This window comes from Amblyomma maculatum, chromosome 3 (genome assembly GCF_055883805.1).
Source record: "Amblyomma maculatum isolate TAMU_Amacu chromosome 3, ASM5588380v1, whole genome shotgun sequence".
Classification (NCBI taxonomy): Eukaryota; Metazoa; Arthropoda; class Arachnida; order Ixodida; family Ixodidae; genus Amblyomma; species Amblyomma maculatum.
The window spans coordinates 59852192-59871894 of record NC_139346.1 but is presented as its reverse complement, the minus strand read 5'-3'; the positions used below and the strand labels follow the sequence as shown (position 1 = coordinate 59871894).

The following is a 19703-nucleotide window of genomic DNA, read 5'->3' as shown; positions in this document are numbered from 1 at the left end:
CGCTTTCAGAAGGAAGTTTGCGCAATTATCATTTCTTCACACATTATACTACAGCAATTCGAAATTTGCTCGCTCCCATCTTCTTCCTGCTCCTCACGTCTCATCCTGGCTTGACCATGCGAACAAAATCCTCCCACTGTTCGCACGAACAAAAAACATACTAATATTCACCACTCTCTTTAGCAATAAATGAATGGAATGAGTTGGCGTCAAATATCGCTGTTTTGACTGATTTATCAGAGTTTCAAGCAGCATTGCTAGCTTCTTCAGACGCATCGTAGTCAATTTGCGCGGTTTTGTCGTTCCCTGTAGAGCTTCCTTTCCTTGATTGTTTCGGTGTAATCTGTGTTTCTGAGTCAGTGAGATCTCAAATGTTTCATTTAATATCTGTTTTTTCTGGTTTTAGTTTGCGCTTTTTAGTGTCTGTCATGCGCCATGTGCATGTTTTTCCCTTTTGCTAAAATCGCTGCACATTTTTATCTTTTTACAGTACTCTTATTATGTTGAAATATTGCTTGCCCGACTATTTTTTCCTAGTTTTGTATAAAGGTTACTATGACTAGTTATATACTTCCCTCACATGCCACCATAACATCATCTGTTAATCTGTTTTTGTTCTACCCTGATTTGCTTCCACACCCCACCCACCCCATGTAATGCCCTATTAGGCTTTTAGGGTATTTCAAATAAATACCTTCTTCGCCTATTTAAGATACCTATGGCTGGAGCAAGAGCGGTTTTTAGTGCGTCGATGTGTGCATTCCATAGTAAATTTTTGTGAAGAGTAACACCTAGGAAATTCATAGCAGAAGTTTGTTCTATATTCACTCCTTGAAATTCCAAAGAGGGAACTGTGTGCATTATTGTACCTTTAGAGCGGAGTACAACATACTTCGTCTTCTTTATATTCAGTTGGAAGCGGTTACTTTGTAGCCATGTCGTCAAGCCTTGCATCCAATCGTTTGCCTTCCTAAACAATGTATCTAAATCAGGTCCCGAAAAGAAAGTATTACTATCATCTGCGTATAAAACTATATTCGAAGCACCCGGTATATTAACAATATCGTTAATGTATATCGGAATTAAAACTGGCCCGAGTATGGACTTTCGTGGTACTTCGTAGGATACATTCCTAGTGTCAGAACATACACTATTGATTTGAGTATACTGCGCGCGGGACATTAAATAGCTATTAAGGAGGGATAAAGCTTTACCTCAGATTCCATAGTGTGGAAGTTTTCTTAAGAGTATATCATGCTGTGCGCTATCGAACGCTTTCCTGAAGTCAAGGAATATACCCAGAGTGAATGATTTATTTTCGATATTGTGCAGAATTTTTTCCATAATTCCAAGTAGTGCTGCTTCTGGAGACTTGTTTTTTTGAAAGCCAAACTGTTCCCTTGCTATAATATTTTGCGAGGTAAGAAATCCAACAAGCCTTTTGTTAACGATATGTTCGGCTATTTTGGCAAATATTGAGAGCACAGAAATTGGCCCGTAGTTATTCAAGTCACCAATGAGCCTCCCTTATGAACAGCCGTGACAGGAGCCAGTTTCATTTTGGCAGGGAAAACTCCCGTAGAAATTATAAGATTGCAGATGTGTGCAATGGGAGCGCTCACTGTTTGACTCACTGCCTTAAGTGGTTTCGCTTTGACTTCACTGCCAGAAGCGCACCTGTCATTTATTGACATTATTACATCTTGAACTTCACTATGGTCTGTGGGGGATAAATAGATAGTATCCTGATCGTTTGAATGGATAAAATGCTCGCAAGGTACAGCAGAAGATCTATCGTCCGCATCATTAGGAGGAGCACCGGCAGCAAGAAAATGTTCGTTGAATAAGTTTGCTCTCTCTACTACTAATAGATCAGTGTTCTGAAATTTCACTTGGTTTGTTTCTTCATTCTTGTAGATTATTTCTCTCACAGTTTGTCATACCTGACGCGTATTGCCATCCATCTGCACAAATTTATGCGTATAGTATTCACGTTTTTCGCTCCACCATCCCGTTTGCGAAGCGAGGTAAAAAAGCCCCACCGCTGAGCTCGGCAGCTCTGGCCGGTACTCGTGCCCTCCTTTAGGCGAGAGAGGAAAGGGCACAAGAAAAGGGAAAGGAGGAGTTCACGGTGGTACGCCGCGTGGTGCCAGTTTGCCGAACAAAAGACCCGTGTCCCGGAAAGCTGGGCATGTGTGCTGCGACGAGTGCTTCAAAATAGAACTGGAGGCAGTGCGCCTATGGGGAAAAGTGCGGCAACTATTAGATGCTCGGGCATCGGTGAGGATGAAAAAAATCCGGCATTTGAGGAATAAGCCAGTATGCTTGACGGCGCAAAGATTGCCAGGATCTCTCTGCCAAACGTGCTGAATTGCATTTCTGCGAGACTCAGGCGCGTAGAGAAGCCTACTGAATTCTGTACAGCCGTGGCAGATAAGTGTGTTGTGTACAATGTCCGTGATGTCAGAAGGTAGCGCAGAGGCCGCATGAAAATATTTTGTAGACTCCAATGTGACGTTCTGGATCATTTATTTCGCTAAACAACATTCGCTGATCCACAACAAAGAGAGCACAGACGACAGGGTAAGCCATTGACAGCCAAGCAACACCAGCAACATTCGCAGAGTGATAGCACAGAGATGCCTCGAGACCACACGAGAAATTTTTGTGCTCCCTGGTTTAGCTGCCAGCCAGACATTTTCACAGGTTCAGCAGAGGCATCTGCTCTGCAAATTGCCTCAGCGAGTCCCGCGCATGGTGCACTGCCTTAAGACAGGTGCTCCAACAGCTCATATATGCTGAAATGAATAAAGAACTTCTGGATATGAAGAGGAATTATTGAAAACTAGTTATTTGGCCATAACAAATTTGTTGACAACTTTATCATTCGTCATTTTACAATAAATCCCGGCGGAATATGTCTAGAACAAGAAATCACAGCCATGCACTGTTCTTTATTGAAATCGAGTTCATAATGTAACCAGGAGCCGAGTAGTTGCATTTAGGACAGTAAGTTTTGGCGGCCAACTGATTTAGTATTAAATATAAAATAAACGAGCGTACACCGGATGACTTTTCGTTGATCATGTCTTTGTTCGTGTTATTTTTTATATACTCAGCGCAAAACGTCTATTTTTCGTAGCAAGTTTAATGCGCGCTGGTAGTGGGCTTCCCACGTGCTGTGCATTGGAATGGCCGACTCCGTAGTAGGCGATGCCTACTACGGAGTAATGTGGGCGCGGACGCGGGTGACTAACCATTACCAATAAATCTCGACGCAAATTGCGTGGTAGAAAATATGATAAAGCAGCACCAAATGGTTTTCGGATGCAGACGTAGACTAAAAAAATGCTTATATTCTGCGCATTACAAGCAAATTGATGAGGCTCGATGCCTGCGGCTATTTGCAGTAATAAATAAAGTTTAAAATAGTTCCCGCCAATAAGTTTATTTCACGCTCCACAGCTTTTTTCGCCGTCTGTCTAAAACGGCTAGGACTCCGAATGCACCTCCCACCAAAAGTTTATTACCTGCCTACAGTTGATAAAGTCCATCGTATGTTCCTCTGGTGTCACGGAAGTAGCCTGAAATGAAAAGACAAAAATGAAAAATCGAAGTCGTCGAATGTTGTTGAACTAAAACCCTCAGCGTTAAACACGCTCACCATATTTTAGATGACAATTGCATTTGACAGACTGTCTTGCATTTTCGTTTGATTGTCTAGTTTATTCTCTTGCGAAATGAAGGCTGTGGCGCGAGCTAATATCATACATTACAAAACCGAATAAGGTAAAAAAGGAAACATGCTGTCCTCTAACACCCTTTTTCATTGGAACCTGGAAAGCTATAAAATTTTGGGCTAGATTTCAACCCTTAAATATGCGTAGTACTTAATGTGCGAACGGAAGAAGGATTTTAAACGCAGCATCAGTGTTGCTGGGGTAAGTTGGCTACCTGAAGAAATCGCCCTCAGTAGACCCTCACGCCTGGTTTGAGAAAAAACGTTTTTAACGCTGACAATAGGAGCATTACACAGATTGGGGCAATTATATCTAAGTTAAAATTTTGCAACTGCATGTTTTCAGGAGGGGAAATGTTTTCCCGAAGGAAAGAAATCATATTTATTTATGAAAAACTGCCACAAGGTTGGGGTAGCGTTCTCTGCCTCCATTATGTACAGTTCTAAATGCTAGTTAACTTCTTTTGCACTTTTTATAATCTATCTTTGTTATATAGTGCAGAATGAAAACGTTGTTATCAGGGTCAATAAAGCTTTTCCGCTATGAAATTTCTGTGCTAACTTAAGCTGGCGTTCGCGTTGCATTTTCTGGATTACGCTTCACGGTTTTTGCAGGTTAAACTTTTGCCCCAAACATACACACAATAGAAGCATAGCTGTTTCGCCTCATTCAAACACACGGTTGTTCAAACCCACGGTCACAAGAGAAAAGTTTGAATTTGAGGCGTGTTATCAACAAGTCCAGAATCCCGATATGTAATATTATAGGGCAATTTATAGAACACTAATGTAATATTAATTACCTGACTAATTATTGCATCGAAGAACCGCGTGTAATGTTGTTTGCTGTTAAGCTTAATCAAACAGGTAGCTGAGTTTAATGTTAACTGTCACGTGACCTGCAGCTGGATGAAATCTCTTGGTCGATGCCCACTGTAAGCCTCAGGGGAGAGTGTTCGGCAAACAAAACGAAAACAGATTTAAGCGTTGCCGCATGTGTCGACAATCCTTGGCGATTCGTCGCACGATGCTACAGCTCGTGTACGCCGCATGGAGCGACGGGTCTCGGCTACAGAGGGGCTCGACTTCACTGTTGTCTGCCACTGGCGTCTCGTAGTTCGGTCCAAATGAGTACAGTTACGCTATATTTCGTACCTAACACTAAAGAGCATTACGTAGGATATAATACCGATGAGATTTCTTTTCACCCATCGCATTTATAAGGAAAGAATGTGGCGGTGCACTGTAACAATGAGGTGCAGACTTGCTATGCGAGCAGTAAATGTTTCCCGCTACTTTCAAAAATTAGGACTAGCTAGCCTTTCCTTCCCTTTATTAACAAACGAAACGTTTACTGAATCCTCCGATGCGCTCATATATACACGGATCAGACAAAGTGAGTGTCTGCGGGTTCTTCACTCAACCGGAACAAGGAAAACAAACTTAACTAGCAAGAAAAAAACAAAGCGGAAGTTCAGTACCCTAATGCCTTCTACGTTTGGCGGCCTCGCGACCTGCTTTCGGACGGCACGCGAATTTTTTTAAAAACTCGGAACCTCAGCGACAGCAACAAGCGGCAATGCTTTTGCAGCCCTCAGGCGAACCTGGCCCATTGCTGTTTTGTAAGCCATTTTAATGATGGCGTCGATTCTCTCAACTTCGTTTCTTTGGAGTTTTAAGTACGGGAGGGAGTATGACTCCTAACGAAGAGCTTCTCAAACTCGGGGTCCACACTACCTACAAGGAACTCAAAGAAGCCCAACGAACTGCCCAAATAAGGCGACTATCTAGAACTCCTGCCGGTAGGCCAATACTTGAGAGATTAGGTATTGAGGGCAAACCCCTAAAAGATCTCCCTCAAACTATTCCACGCGATATTCGAAAGAGGATCACCATCAAACCTCTTCCTCGGAACGCGAACGCGAACCCCCTCGCTCATGAAGGCCGAAGAAAAGCACGAGCTCAGAGCCTGCACAAAACCCTGAACCGGTTACAGGATGTCATCTACGTCAGCGCCGCAGAAGACGCGGAAGACCCTAACAAATATTCGATATGTGGAGTCACACAGCCCAACACTAACCCAGCAAGACTCGTTATGGCGGAGGCTGTTTCCACATCCAGACCCCTAGTGGCGGAGGAGGCCGACATCGCCGCGATCATCGCTTTTACAAATGGAACAACCATAGCAAGCGACTCTAAACTGGCAATCAGTAACTTTGCTAGAGGTAGAGTCTCCAAACCCGCCTCACAAATACTCAGTGAAATAATAGCATCTCCTCTCGAAAGAGATATCGCATTAATTGGACCCCAGTGCATGCGGGGAATCCGGGAAATGAGGCTACCCCCCAATACGCTCTAGAACTAGCCGGTCGAGCGGTGGCGCAAAATCAGGAACCAGAACCCTTCGTTGAGCCAGCCGTATCACAAGAAACGGCAATCACAAGAAAACAGGCAACAAACAGGTAACATTTAGCTCCGCGAGCAAGAACTATGTCCCACACAAGTGGAGGTCGATCATTTGTTTTATTACTAAATACAACAATATTATCTGGAGGTTCAGAACTCCTGAAAGCCGTGTGAAAATACATACATATTCATGTGGTAAGAAAAAGAAAAGCAGAAACTCGAGTACTTCGGGATGAAGTTGTCGCAGCTACTACTAGTTCTTTTGGACGCATCAGCCATGAGCAGCTATTTTAAATAGACGTGAGTATTATTCCTACTCTTAAGCATGAACTCCTGCCACTAGATGATGAGTCAACCGGCACGCTTGCTAATGGCTAGGTGACAGTGCGCTGCCCTTTCTGTCATAATGTGGGTTGCTGCGAGCCTAATTAGCGTTCTAGCACCGAAGACAGAAATCATCAGCCTGTTCCCGACTGTCTCGCGGTAAAATATTGCCGTAGTTCGACTGCTCTTCAAAGTCGATATACATTTTGCAATAAAAGGAGCTAAACTGTCCACCACTAATACTTTCTCCAGTATGCTCTCTCCCTTACATTCTATGACAAGCGCACCCTACTAATTTAGGCTGGCTTTCAAGAATCACTTACACAAAAGACTCTTCTATAATATAATGTCAACGTTCGCGCCGTCTGGCGTAAGCTCACGCCACCAGTGTTTTTATGATATTTACAGAAAACAATGAATCTATACTAACTGCATCTGATGCTGACTTTTTCAATGACAAGTGCGTAACTGATTTCAGTTTCGCTCGCTGTTCCTTGAGTGATCCTAGTCTCGGTGTCTCCCCACTTAAATACATATGGCATGTCAAGAGCAGCGCTACCTCCAGACTAATGCCTTCAACGTCAAAAGAAAGCTTAGCAAGGTTATCAACTCATACGTGCCCTCCCATCTCACAGGTTGTCTTTTTTTTAGTTGGTTTCTATACATTACTGAGCCACAAATGTTCACCGCTTGCTTGTTTCGTGGACGAAAGTAAACCAACAGTGGAATATATTGATCGTACTTACAATATTTGGACTGCACAGCATCAGAGGCAGCAGCGCCACTCCAGAGAATCCCCAGCCAGCAGCGACGCATTCGATGCTGAAATGGTCGGTGATCACAACCGGTTTCAAGCTAACTAGGCATACGAGAATATAAGCAACGAAGGACGACGTCACTGGTACGGCCAACATTGTCACGGCCAGGAAGAAGTAGCTCACGGAGACCAACGTTGTCCGGCTGACCAACCCGCAATCGCCAATCAATGGCAATACAGCTCACCCTACTATTTCGGCCGGAGCGCAGTAGATAGTAGCTCACGGAGACCAACGTTGTCCGGCTGACCAACCCGCAATCGCCAATCAATGGCAATACAGCTCACCCTACTATTTCGGCCGGAGCGCAGTAGATCACGGAGAGGTCGGCGTGATTACGAGGGGACCTTTTGTCAAGTGCATAGTCAACAATGGTAACAGGAAACATGGTCATCGTATAGTCGACAGCCACAATTGCTAACACGAAAACGTAAAACCTTGGCTTCGATAAAAGAAGAAGGATATTCTTTAATGAAAATTGAGACTTGGGCTTGTCTGAACATGGCGGATAAGGTATATTTAAAGCCGGTTCAGTAATTTCAGTGACTTTGTTTTCTTCGGGCAGTGCTTCTTGACCAGTTTTTAACTCTTTAGTGAACAACTCTTCGGTGGTTCCTGATGGTTCATGCGAGAATGTAAACAGACGCAGCTGGGCTTCAGAATCTGTACTTCAAAGCAGCGGCTGCAAAACTGGCGTCGTTACACAAGCCGTATTCCTCCGACGCCATGGATAGGTCGCTGTCGGATTTTATCTCGCTTTCTGAATCAAGCACATGCTGCGTGAACGAGCTATGGTCTTTCTTTAAGAACCTAGTCCTGAAATGCGTTAAGAACTTTGTTCCCACGAAACTAAGTATACAGCAGCGCAAACGTCCATGGATGACGAAGAAAATAGTACGGATAGGGCGGAAAGCTAAACGAATAAGAAAACAACACCGTCAGCGTCCAACAGAGATTAGCACCATTAAACTTTCTAACTTACGCCTCCAACTAAAAATGGCCATTAAAAATGCAAAGGAATACTACCAAAGTGTATCTTTGAAGAATTATCTGCTTTCCTCCCCTGCAAAGTTTTGGCGACACTTTTCTTCGAAAAAACAGCCCCTATCCAGTTTCTGCAGAGACGGAGAAACCGTAACAGATAAATGTTTGATTGCAAAGACTTTCAATCAGTTCTTTTGTTCGGTGTTTACGAATGATGACGGTCGAAAGCCAACCTTTAATCCTTCAATTGATTGCCCACCCATTGACAATATCTCAGTGACTGAAGAAGGCATTTTATCCCTCTTGTTAAATCTAAATATCAAGAAATCGCCTGGAATGGACGGCATACCTACTGCATTTCTTGTGAGATACGCCGAGTGGTGCTCGAAGTATTTGTGTATTCTGTTTAATAAGTCTTTATCGTGCGCAGCACTTCCAAATGACTGGAAGTACGCAAAGGTTACCCCAATACCCAAAACAGAAAACCGGTCGCTTATCACTTCGTACAGACCAATTTCATTGCTGCCCACATGCGCCAAAACACTTGAACATATTATATTCAAACATATTTCGGTCTTTCTGAATGACAACAACATAATTGATTCCAGGCAGCATGGGTTTCGAAAGGGATTATCTACAACAACGCAGCTTCTCGAAACCATTCACGAATTCGCAGCAATTTTAGACAAGCAGGGTCAAATTGATATGATATTCATAGATTTCGAAAAGGCATTTGACCGCGTGTCTCATTCTAAACTACTTTTAAAACTACAGCCAATACTTAAAAATGATCTGCTGCTTGCATGGATTTCTGCATATTTGTCATCACGGCGACAGAGTGTGTTCCTTGATGGTGTGCGCTCTGACTCAGCACCGGTACAGTCGGGCATTCCACAGGGATCCGTACTTGGGCCCCTTTTCTTTCTTATCTTCGTCAATGACATGATACAAGTAGTGAACGTGAAAATAAGGTTATTTGCAGATGACTGCATACTATATCAAGAAATCAATAACTGCAGTGACCAGGTTTGTTTGAATTCATCATTGGCCAGTGTAGAAGCATGGTGCGCCACATGGCAAATGACTATGAATGCAAAGAAAACGGTCGCTGTGTCAATCATGCGAAAACGAAACCCTTTAAAATTTTCTTACAGCATTGGCGGTAATATTCTCTCCACGGTCAGCAGCTACAAATACTTGGGTCTCGTAATTACATCTGACCTCAGATGGAACGAGCATATGTCATATATTTCAAAAAAAGCAATGCGTAAGCTTGGTTACTTGAAAAGGTCGCTTCGACAATCAACACAAGAAATCCGTCTTTTAGCGTACAGAACGTACATTAGATCAATTCTTGAGTACGCCTCAGTAGTATGGGACCCGTATACCCAGAAAAACATAACACAGTTAGAAAGCATTCAAAGAAAATCGGTTAGATTTATATTCAACTGTTATAGCTGGCAAGTATCTCCGACGGTTCTTCTAAACAACGCAAACTTAGAGCCATTAAAATTGAGACGGTATAGGGACAGACTGAAATATATGTACCTACTATATCATGATATGCTGGGAATAGATAAGGATGTGTACATTAATTTAGTTTCTAAGCGCCCAACACGTTCTAATCATACGAAAAAAATTGAAGAATTTTCCTGCAGGACTAACGTGTTTAAAAACTCGTTTTTTCCACGGACAGTACGTGAGTGGAATGCGCTCACCTCGAGTACAGTGGAATGCCCGACGGTCCAGTCATTCTGCGGCATGCTTAACAGTATTGAAGCAAAATAGAATTACCATCGTGTCGTTGTGCGCAATGCCTTGAATGCTTCATATGCATGATTGTTTTCATTGTTTGTACATTTCGTTTCTTGCTCAAGTGACTGAGCATGCGTGGTTGTGTCATGCTGCTGTGTACGCGCCTTGTTGTTTTTGTCGCGCTTTACTTTTCGTTACTATTATTATTGCTGGATTTCGTCTCTTCTTCTCACTTAAATTCTTGCGATGTTTTTCTCTATGTTCGTTTTCTTGATGTATTATTGATATGCCCACTCCTGCCTAAGGCCTCAAACTGAGGCCGGCAGTATCCTGTAAATAAATAAATAAATAAAATCACAGGACAAGCCATTATTCTCTGCCTGTAGAGCCGTATTGTTTTCAAATATTGGCTTCACTGTCACATTCCTCTCTTCTAGTATGGCGGCCATAGAGTGGAAATGCTGTGAACGCCGATGAGGGACTAAGTAAAAAACTTGACAAGTATCAGGGATGGCGGGAACAGCTACAACCTGCGTTGCGTCCTTACTGAGGGCGTTGTTAATATTATCTGCCGGTGTATTTGTCTTGCATTGCGCTTTAGTCTCCTGTACTCCCTTTTCCCTTCACGGCTCCTTCAGCACAAGTGAACGGGCGGTGACATTCATTGTAAGGGCGCCATAAGCAAGAAGACATCCCCTGAAGCCATACGCCGTCTTGAGTGAAGTGAGAATCATCGGAAAAAAGTAGAGAGAACAGCGTGTAACCGACGAACTTGAACCACTGGCCACTTCGCGGTATTTGTCGAAGTGCACCATGACCACAACGATAAGCGTCACGACGACGATTCCGAGTCCCCACAACTTAAAAATAAAATGAAAAAGAATGCTTTCAGCTACCTCATATTGAACTCGCGATCACAGCCATAATATTTACTTATTATTTTTAGCATAACTTATTAACCGATAACTATGGTTTCTGGGACCTAAATATAACTGTATGCCGATTCTTTACCGATTATAAACTAGGGATTGTGCTCGTCTTTCTGGAGTGGAATGCTCTAAACAGTGCGCTAGTTTTACTTCCTCCCCGAAAAAGTTAAGGCAGCAAAAGTGTCCAGAGGTTCGGCGTTTAACTTGGGCTAGTGAGAAACCGTACTAATGAACAGTAACAGGCCTACAGGGCTCTCCCGCGATTGTGTGTACAACTCGTTCGGTCCCAAAGGCGTCGCGATAGCAGTTTTCGTTTTGAGAAAAATGTGCAAAAAAAAACCGTCTTATCAAAATCCTCACGCCACCGTTCTCTACACAGCGTTCAGGCAAGTTTAATACCATTTTGGAGGCCTTTTAGTATCCATCTCTCAGTCAGTCTGGAGACTAGCTTCCAGAAGGGAATTCTCACCCAACTCACTCCAACTATATGTTGTCAGCTGTTAGTGCAGGTGTCTGGCGAGAAGTGAGACACTACTGCTCCTCACTTTCATCAAATACCAAATCAACCAAATACGTTTCACACTTTGCCAATCTTTCTGCCATATTGTCAACTAGAGTGAATCACAGAATGCAAAGGCGATGTTAGGTGGTATCGCGTCTGATCGTAAGACAGAACTTAAGCGCCCTACGGATTCTTAATTTTTAACGCATTAGTGTTACACTTCGCGTAAAAATACAATATGGCTTTAATGGGATGATAGCATTCTGGCTGGAACGTCTTCCGCTGACGCCTTTCATATTACAAGATAAAAGTATATTGCGTTTTCCAAACAGTAAATTAGGAGCGCTCTAAATTAAACTGAACAATCATTTTAAGCTGAGGATTTTACTAAGACAGCTCGCTACCTTTACAATACTGAAACATTTTTGAAGAGATGCCGTTGCGCCCAACAATGATTAAAGGAGATGGAAACCCACAGAATAACGAAAAAGTGAAGAACATTACACGATAATTATTTAATAGTTTCTTTAGGTGATTTAGGCAAAGAGTTCATAGTCAGTTTCCCTCAAGCTATATCTACGTCACCTTACTAGACAAAGCTGCGTCCTCAAGTATATGACTGCGTCCCAAGCGTGCCATCTGAAGTTGTTGAAATAGAAAAACTTGACAGACGCAATTTTGGAAACCGCCTACAATCCGCCATCAAGTGCGGCTTGTTAGACCCCCTTGTGCTATCGCTTTTTTAGGCTAAACATGCTAAACTGGCCCATTATGCATTTGGCATTACCTACTACGTCGAGCGAGTTGGCGGGTAGTTGGTTTTGCATGGTGAAAGGAACAGCGCAAGGGATGGGACACAAAGGCACGAGGAAGAAAAACACAAGGCCCCTTTTGTTTGTGTTCTCTCGTGCCTCTGTGTCCTGTCCCATGCCCTGTTACTACCCCATACTACGTCGAGGCTTCAGGCACAGTTTTGTATTGCGCAGCGTTCATTAGACACATGATTGTAATACCCTTGCGTCTCGTAAGCGCCATAAAACGCATGCATTGGCGTACAAATTATCGGCACGTTTGCGTGCACGCATCTAATCTACGAGAACCATATTGATTTGGAATTATTTCCGATTTAATCCTGAAATCTCTGCATATTCCAGCCAATCGGGAAAGTCTGGTGATGGAAACTCATTTCGTTATTTCGATTCCAACCCTACCTCGCAATTAGCAACGATTTCAGGAGGTCACGAAGGAGACTGTTTTCTCAGCTGCAACTGGAAGGTATACTGTCTGTAAAAACCTATTATTTTCGTAAATTATCTAAATTTCTCTTTCTCAAAGGATGTATGTTGTTATTGAGAAAAATTGTTTATAACTCGACCTAAGCTCTCAATTTATGCACACTTACGCGGTTGGTGTGTGGCGGATCGCCTAAAGTTGCAGTATTGCTTCTTGTGCCAAAATGCCCCGATATAATAGTTGTTGCGTTATTTTAGCTGCTGTCTCGTGGCAATGCATTTTATGATTTCTCAACGCATACCACTCTTTCGCTTACTTTGCCTTGACATCTGAGATGCTATAGTGTTGCGAAAGAGACAACCTCTTTAATTATGAACTAAGTCTACATTCACACTGCTCCCCTTTATTGATGAACACATTTTTGGATCGAATGATCATTACCATGGCTGCAATCCATCATTTACTCTTACTGCCCGGTCAATATGTCATGATAGCCTCAAATACCATAAATAAAGCAGGTCAACATCACTTTTCACATCTCTATTTTTGTTTCTCATGCTTTTCGCGTAGTCCTCGTTTCCGCTGCGAGCGAGTATATAACCAACATCATCTTTTACGCCTGGCACTTATGCATTAGGTTAAAGGTACAGTAGTGCAAATAACATGAACACAAGCATCTCAAGCGAGGTATTATTGATAGATATACCTCGAAAGCTCTATAAGATACGCGTGTAACGCTGCGGGCACGAGAGAGTTTGTTTTTGACTCTTCCTTCGAATCATGTTCTTGCTTGAGATTTTGGCTGAGACACACAATTCGTATTTATGATACTTTGAATAAAAAGAAAATAAGAATCAATCATATGAATCAACAAACAACAGAGCGTGCGCACGTTGTCGTGATATTTCATTTGTCCGCAATAAAGCAAATTGCCATTATGTAGAGGGGAAACCCGAAAGCTCATCGACACTAGTGCTTGTGTTATACAATTCCGTTCTCTATTTCGGCGGTCATGTACAAAATTGAGTGAGTTTCCTATGAAATCGCATTTTAAATGTAAACTAAATAAACTGCGTCTGGAATGGCATCGCGGCAGCTATGTCTAGCGATAAACAGATTTTTCGACCAATGACCAGACACAAAACATCAACGTCTGCTCAAGAAGGGATCTGAAACCTAGGACATGTGAATGCTGGAGTAATCACTTAGGCATTTTATAGAAATCGCTCGCATCATGAGATATCTATAAAAGACACGATTCTGCTCCTGTTTACGGCTGAAGGAACCAGAACATGCTAGCGTATGATTTCTAATGCCGCTTCCCACCGCTATTATTGCACAAGAATCATACTGCCATTCATGATATATATGCACTTTAATCAAAACAGCCCTTGCGATTTCATTCAAGCACATTTCTCTGGTAATACTTTCTGTCTAAGGACAACAATACAGTTTTGATACACGCTTGAACATTATCAAGTACACAGCAGAGCACTGTCAGTAATGACAACTAGAATACTTTTTTTAGGATGATAATGATGCAAAAGAATTTAGGAGGCTAAAAGGTGAGTGCAAACGGAAGAAAAATATTCATTACCCTGATTTTTTCACCTTCAAGAGATCCCTTAAAAAAGAGGGCGCGGAGGCTGCCCATTAGGAAGCATATGCAATCAAAATGCATCCATTTTTTACCGACTCTGCAGTTTCAGACTGAACGCAAGGAAACGTACTGCCCGCCCGAACATCTTCCACACTTCTCCGTATTCTCCAAATGCTCAGCAAGTTCACAGGGCCAATTTTAAAACCAAACAACAGATTGCTGTGCTTCTTCCACGGAGGCTTTGAACGCCAGGTAAAGTATATGAGTATTGCTGATAATTTGAGTAGTGACTAGACATACATTTACTTTATGCACGTGACCATTCTACACGCATTGGATTTATTAAAAAGAAACTTAAGTATGACTTTAGGGCTGTGTTTTTAAAGGACGCTGAATTGTTGCCTAACCAGGCAGGAGTTATGAGCAAAATACGTAAGTTTACCGTGTATACCGCCCAAAGTCACGCTCATCCAAGTCATGTTTGGGGCAAAGACAGCGCCCAATATGCCAACCCAAAGGAAGACGCTTCCAACAAGGCCTAGCTGGAATACAGACAGGTGGCGCTGACCCAAGGACACAAGAAGACCTGCAGCGGATTGAAAGCATGATGGTGATGAAACGATACCTCCCTGACTAAAAAGCGTCAAAAGTATGCACGACGGTCAATAAAAATATTTACACAGACATTCATCTATTATGGTACAGTATACGTCAGACTTGTTTAGACAATTCGCTCGGCGCACTTCCATGCATAAAACTCGGCACCTCGTCGCAGTTTCTACTTTTTACATGCAATGCTTATACAGAAGTAGATCCACACCGACCTGTGAAGAAGGTGATTGCCAACCCAATATGCCAACCCAAAGGAAGGCGCTCCCAACAAGGCCTAGCTGGAATACAGACAGGTGGCGCTGACTCAAGTACACAAGAAGACCTGCAGAGAACAAAAAGCATGATGATGATGAAACCATACCTCCCTAACTAAGAAGCGTCAGAAGTATGCACGACGGTCAATAAAAATATTTACACAGACATTCATCTATTATTGTACAGTATCCGTCAGACTTGTGTAGACAATTCGCTCGGCGCACTTCCATGCATAAAAATCGGCACCTCGTCGCAGTTTCTACTTTTTACAGGGAACGCTTGTACAGAAGTAGATCCACAACGACCTGTGAAGAAGGTGATTGCGAACACATTGATCGGAAAATGTGAGCTGATTTCTAATTTCAATTTTTATTGCTGGATGAACTCTGTCCGAGCGTTCTACAAAGGGTGACGTCGACTGTACATGCTGCAAACTTTGTGAAAAGGAACGCGCCACCCACTTGGGCTATCCACAAAGTGCACTTTTCTTGTCGCATAATAAAGCACTCTAGTTATGGCTCTTAATCTACACATTACGGCAATGATTCTCGTATCAAACCCCTTCTGAGAACACCCACACAGGCGCGCACACCAAGTAAGTCACACATCTCATTTTTCTATACCTCACTTGTGCTAATAAAAGCAAATGAGACCTTTCCTGCGCGAGCAACCATAGAATCAGTTGAAAACATTCCTAATTACAAGAGGGCCGTCTCTTCAGTCCAGCGTTCTGAGGATTATAACAATTTGTTTCAACAAGCTCCTGCGCTGCAATGCTCAGATGTGCTAGATAAAGGTCTCTTGGTGAGCTCTGTTTTAACAGCGCCACGGAATGCTTTGAGTATTACACTCGCACCTAAACAGATCAACAGTGGTTAATGCGGTTAACCTATGGCTGTTGGGAGATAGGTAGGTCCTCACTATCTACAGACTTGGCAACATTGTCATGACCTTGTTGAATGGCGGCTTCGAACGAAGCTGTGGCGGTGAGCTCAGGGGCGATTATGAGCGTGTGTGGTAATGCGATGAGCCCCATTCTCTCTTCTCGTTCTTCGATTTTTTCTCTAACCTTCATTGCAGGTATCTGCTCACTGCTTGGACAGTTCTATTTATCGTTGTGCTGTATAGGCTGGGCAATTCGATTTGACGAGACGCCTATGTTGCAGGGTATGTTGCTGGGATAGTTTATATTTGTCGAATAATTGGGAATATTAGCATCACGTAATGTTAGCCTCGTCTGCCAGCGCTGCATTTCCATGTTTGGGTTATGTTGCGTACGAGTGCAGCCTTTAGTCTCCACGCTCCACACATTCGTCTTCTCCGTACATGCCTTGTTCGGGCGAAGCAGGTGCCAGAAAGCATCTTTTAAAGCGTTTATCACGTGGTCACCTGTTTAAAGATGTAACTGACGTCTAGTTGAAGGTGAGAAACCAAACCACCAAAGATCAAGATCATTCTGAGTGGCTGCTGTAAAATGGTCAGTCAGTTAAATGATGATGCACTAGCTCAGTTTTGCATTATATAATAAGGAAGATGTCGCAATGCAGGTTAAGTCCCATTTTGACTTTGCCGGAACTGGAAGGCGATACCAAGGTAGAGAGGCGGATTTATCTGTTTGTACCTGGAGCTCTAGATCCGTCGATCGAAAAGATTTAGCCAAAATGCTCGTGATCAGGGCAACTATTCTGAAGGGTTCGTTTTGATTTATTCAGAGATTGAGTCATGGCAGATGAGGAAATATTCCAGCGAACCTTCTATATCCTTCTAGTCGCATCAAGTTCTTCAGACTAACTGATTACAAGTGAAGGACGCCTCGTTCCTCTATCGTCAAGTACTCACAAATATGGTAATAAATAAATACCTTACAATATGTTCTTCGAAAAAGAGTAATTGAAACCATATAACACAGCTCAATAGATGGTGCTCTTCAATTATCACTCCCATATTCAAACATGTGCCCAAATTCTCTACACAAACACCCTGGTTACATGTGTGCAGTCGGTCTCTTTGTGCCTCCAGCAACGTCTGCCTGCTATTGGTTTCAAGTGCTTTACCATACAGGATCTACAGTAAGGCTCACTTTGCAACTTCAGGGCTATCGATTCACAGATATTTATTCTTATCTAATATCAGTTCCTATATAAACCCCGCAGTCGTAGGCGAGACGTAAATTCATGCGGGCACCCGATAGAAAGTGGTGGCGAGCGCCAAACAAAAGCGCTGCACTCGTGACGACAGGCGAGCCTTGGGAGGACCACTGACCACTCTTTTCTTTTTCCTTCTTTTTAACAACGGTGCTCATTTACTCTACCGTCGCAACGGCCAGGTGTACCGCGGATGGTAGGAAGAGCGTGACCGTAAGAGTTTTGCTTTTTCTTTTTTTTTTCTTTCAGTGAGAGAGGATTTAGCCCCCTTAAAGTGTAAATGGGAGCCATACATCGCAGCGAACCACTCAGGTTGTTGTTTGTTGTAAATCGACATTGTTTAAATTAGGGCTAGACCTCAGGGGGTTAAACTCGAGTCCGAGGGCCCAGTCCGGTGTTCAGGGTTGTGTTAAGATGCTCTGCATCTTCGGCTAAGCTGAGGTGGTAATATTTCTCAATTAATCAGTTCCTCCTTGCAACTCTGTTGAAACGTTGTTCTTGTAAATACTGTGTGTATTAACATATTCAGGTATTATTCTCGTGAACTCCTGTCTTCTTGTCATCTCAACATATGTCTCCGACGGGGCGACTCTGGAGCAAGGAACCTCCGCTGCAACTCGTATACCGTCTCTGACGGCACGCCCCAGGTGCACAAGAAAAAAGAACGGACACGGGAACTTCACTGGCGCAGTCGACAGGATTGTCTTTACTGGCCAAGTAAGAGACAAGGAAGGCAGCGGAGCAGATGGGGGAGGTGCACGCGGCGAGAAGCGGCCGCAAGGAAAACCAGGAGACGTAACAGCAAGAATCAGGAGATTGGACCAGGAACGCGGGACTGCAGCCGGTTAGGCAGTGCAGCGCTTCGGTCAGCAGCGTGTCTACGCAAGTAGGCAGCAACGCACCCCAGACCCGAGGCGAGCGGTAGCGCATCGCAGGCTCTACTGAAGGTGGCGGCGGATATCGACACTGGAGAGCGTTCAAAGCGGACCAATACATGGAAACAGTGAGCTTTCCTGGTCGCATTGTTTTTGTCTCTGTCTGTGTTCGAGCCAGTAGTGCAGTTTTAAGGGTACGTGGGTCCGCATAGATAATTTCTGAGTTAAAACCTCGGTAGAGAAAAATAACTAGAAATAGATTGAAGGTTAATTTTGGAAGCGGGACAGGCGCGGTTAAGGAAGGCGCAGGCATAATTGCAGAGGCTAAATGGAGGAAATGGGCCCATTTTCGGATGCAGTATGCTCGATTTGGACCGCTTGATTGAAATTTTAATAGCGGAGCGCCATAAAGCTGATCGGAAGATCGCTATGGGAAAGCACTGGATGATGGCAGTGGGCCCAGAAATGCCCGACATAGAGCCAACAGGTACGCCACCGGACGTGGAAAAGAATTACTCAGGCAGGTCACCCAAGGATCAGAAAGACAGCAGTGATGTAACGGCGGACAACCAGTTGGTAAACAGTGACATCTCTGTCAGGCAAAGCTACAGAAAAGACAGGAAGCGAGGCTAGGCTTGCGGCAGGGCGCGAAAACTGTGCAGCTTTACCGCCGCCTCGGGAGGCCAGCAACGAAAACGAGCAGCCCAGCTCTTATTGCCCAAGAGTAGTCGATATAATCGATTTCAAAGTATCTGATCACAGACTGGACAGCTCTCAGTTACTGACTCGCTCTCTGAGTGAGGTTGTCTTCGCGGCTTCCCGGCTTCAAACGATTAAATGGAAAGGAACGACACATTCAGGTGCCTACACGGCGGTTAGAAGCGTTAACCAACCTAATTTGTTGTTTCACAAGCAGCTATTATTTGAAGCTCTTGTATCAGCGTTTTCGCTGTTTTTGCCGCGTTACATTACTTCTCCACGGTACACACAACTGGAACGATCGCTCTGGTAGCATTCGACGCAAGCTGGGACAAATAGAACAGTCAATACATCCGAACGCAAACGTACCTGATGAGTGCGAGACGATCGTCAAGACACTGTGGGCCAGGAAGCAGATTTTCTGTCGATTTGAAAATCCTCCAGAAGGGAGACAGACTAAGCCCAAGTTCATCACCATGACCACGCTGACGAAGGCAGTGAGGCTGGCTGCTGCTGCTATGCTCCAGCCGCGGTCCATACCTCGGTTCTGGGCTAGTATGTAAATAGCAGGTTACCAACAAAGTGTATGTGCTTCTTCGTAATGAATTTTCGCAATATTTAGGGAACGAATATAAAAATTGTTTATATAATTATAGTATAGGCAATGGGAGCATTTATATCGCCTTAATTTTTTTCTTTTCTGAACATAATAATTTGAAATATATGAACGAAACATAAATTTATGTTCAGCTACTGGGTATGCTTTTCATTTCCCATATGTGCAAGCACCTTCGACTTAGAGTGTCACGTCAATCGAGTCTGTCCCCAGGC

General features: G+C 43.5%; 2 pseudogenes; both read right to left on the bottom strand.

Annotated features, from left to right (window-relative positions):
* Positions 1-3441: 3441 nt before the first annotated feature.
* LOC146194845 (uncharacterized) lies at positions 3442-10021 on the bottom strand (annotated as a pseudogene).
* A 625-nt stretch (positions 10022-10646) lies between these two features.
* On the bottom strand, positions 10647-19410 carry LOC146194844 (monocarboxylate transporter 9-like; annotated as a pseudogene).
* Positions 19411-19703: the final 293 nt, after the last annotated feature.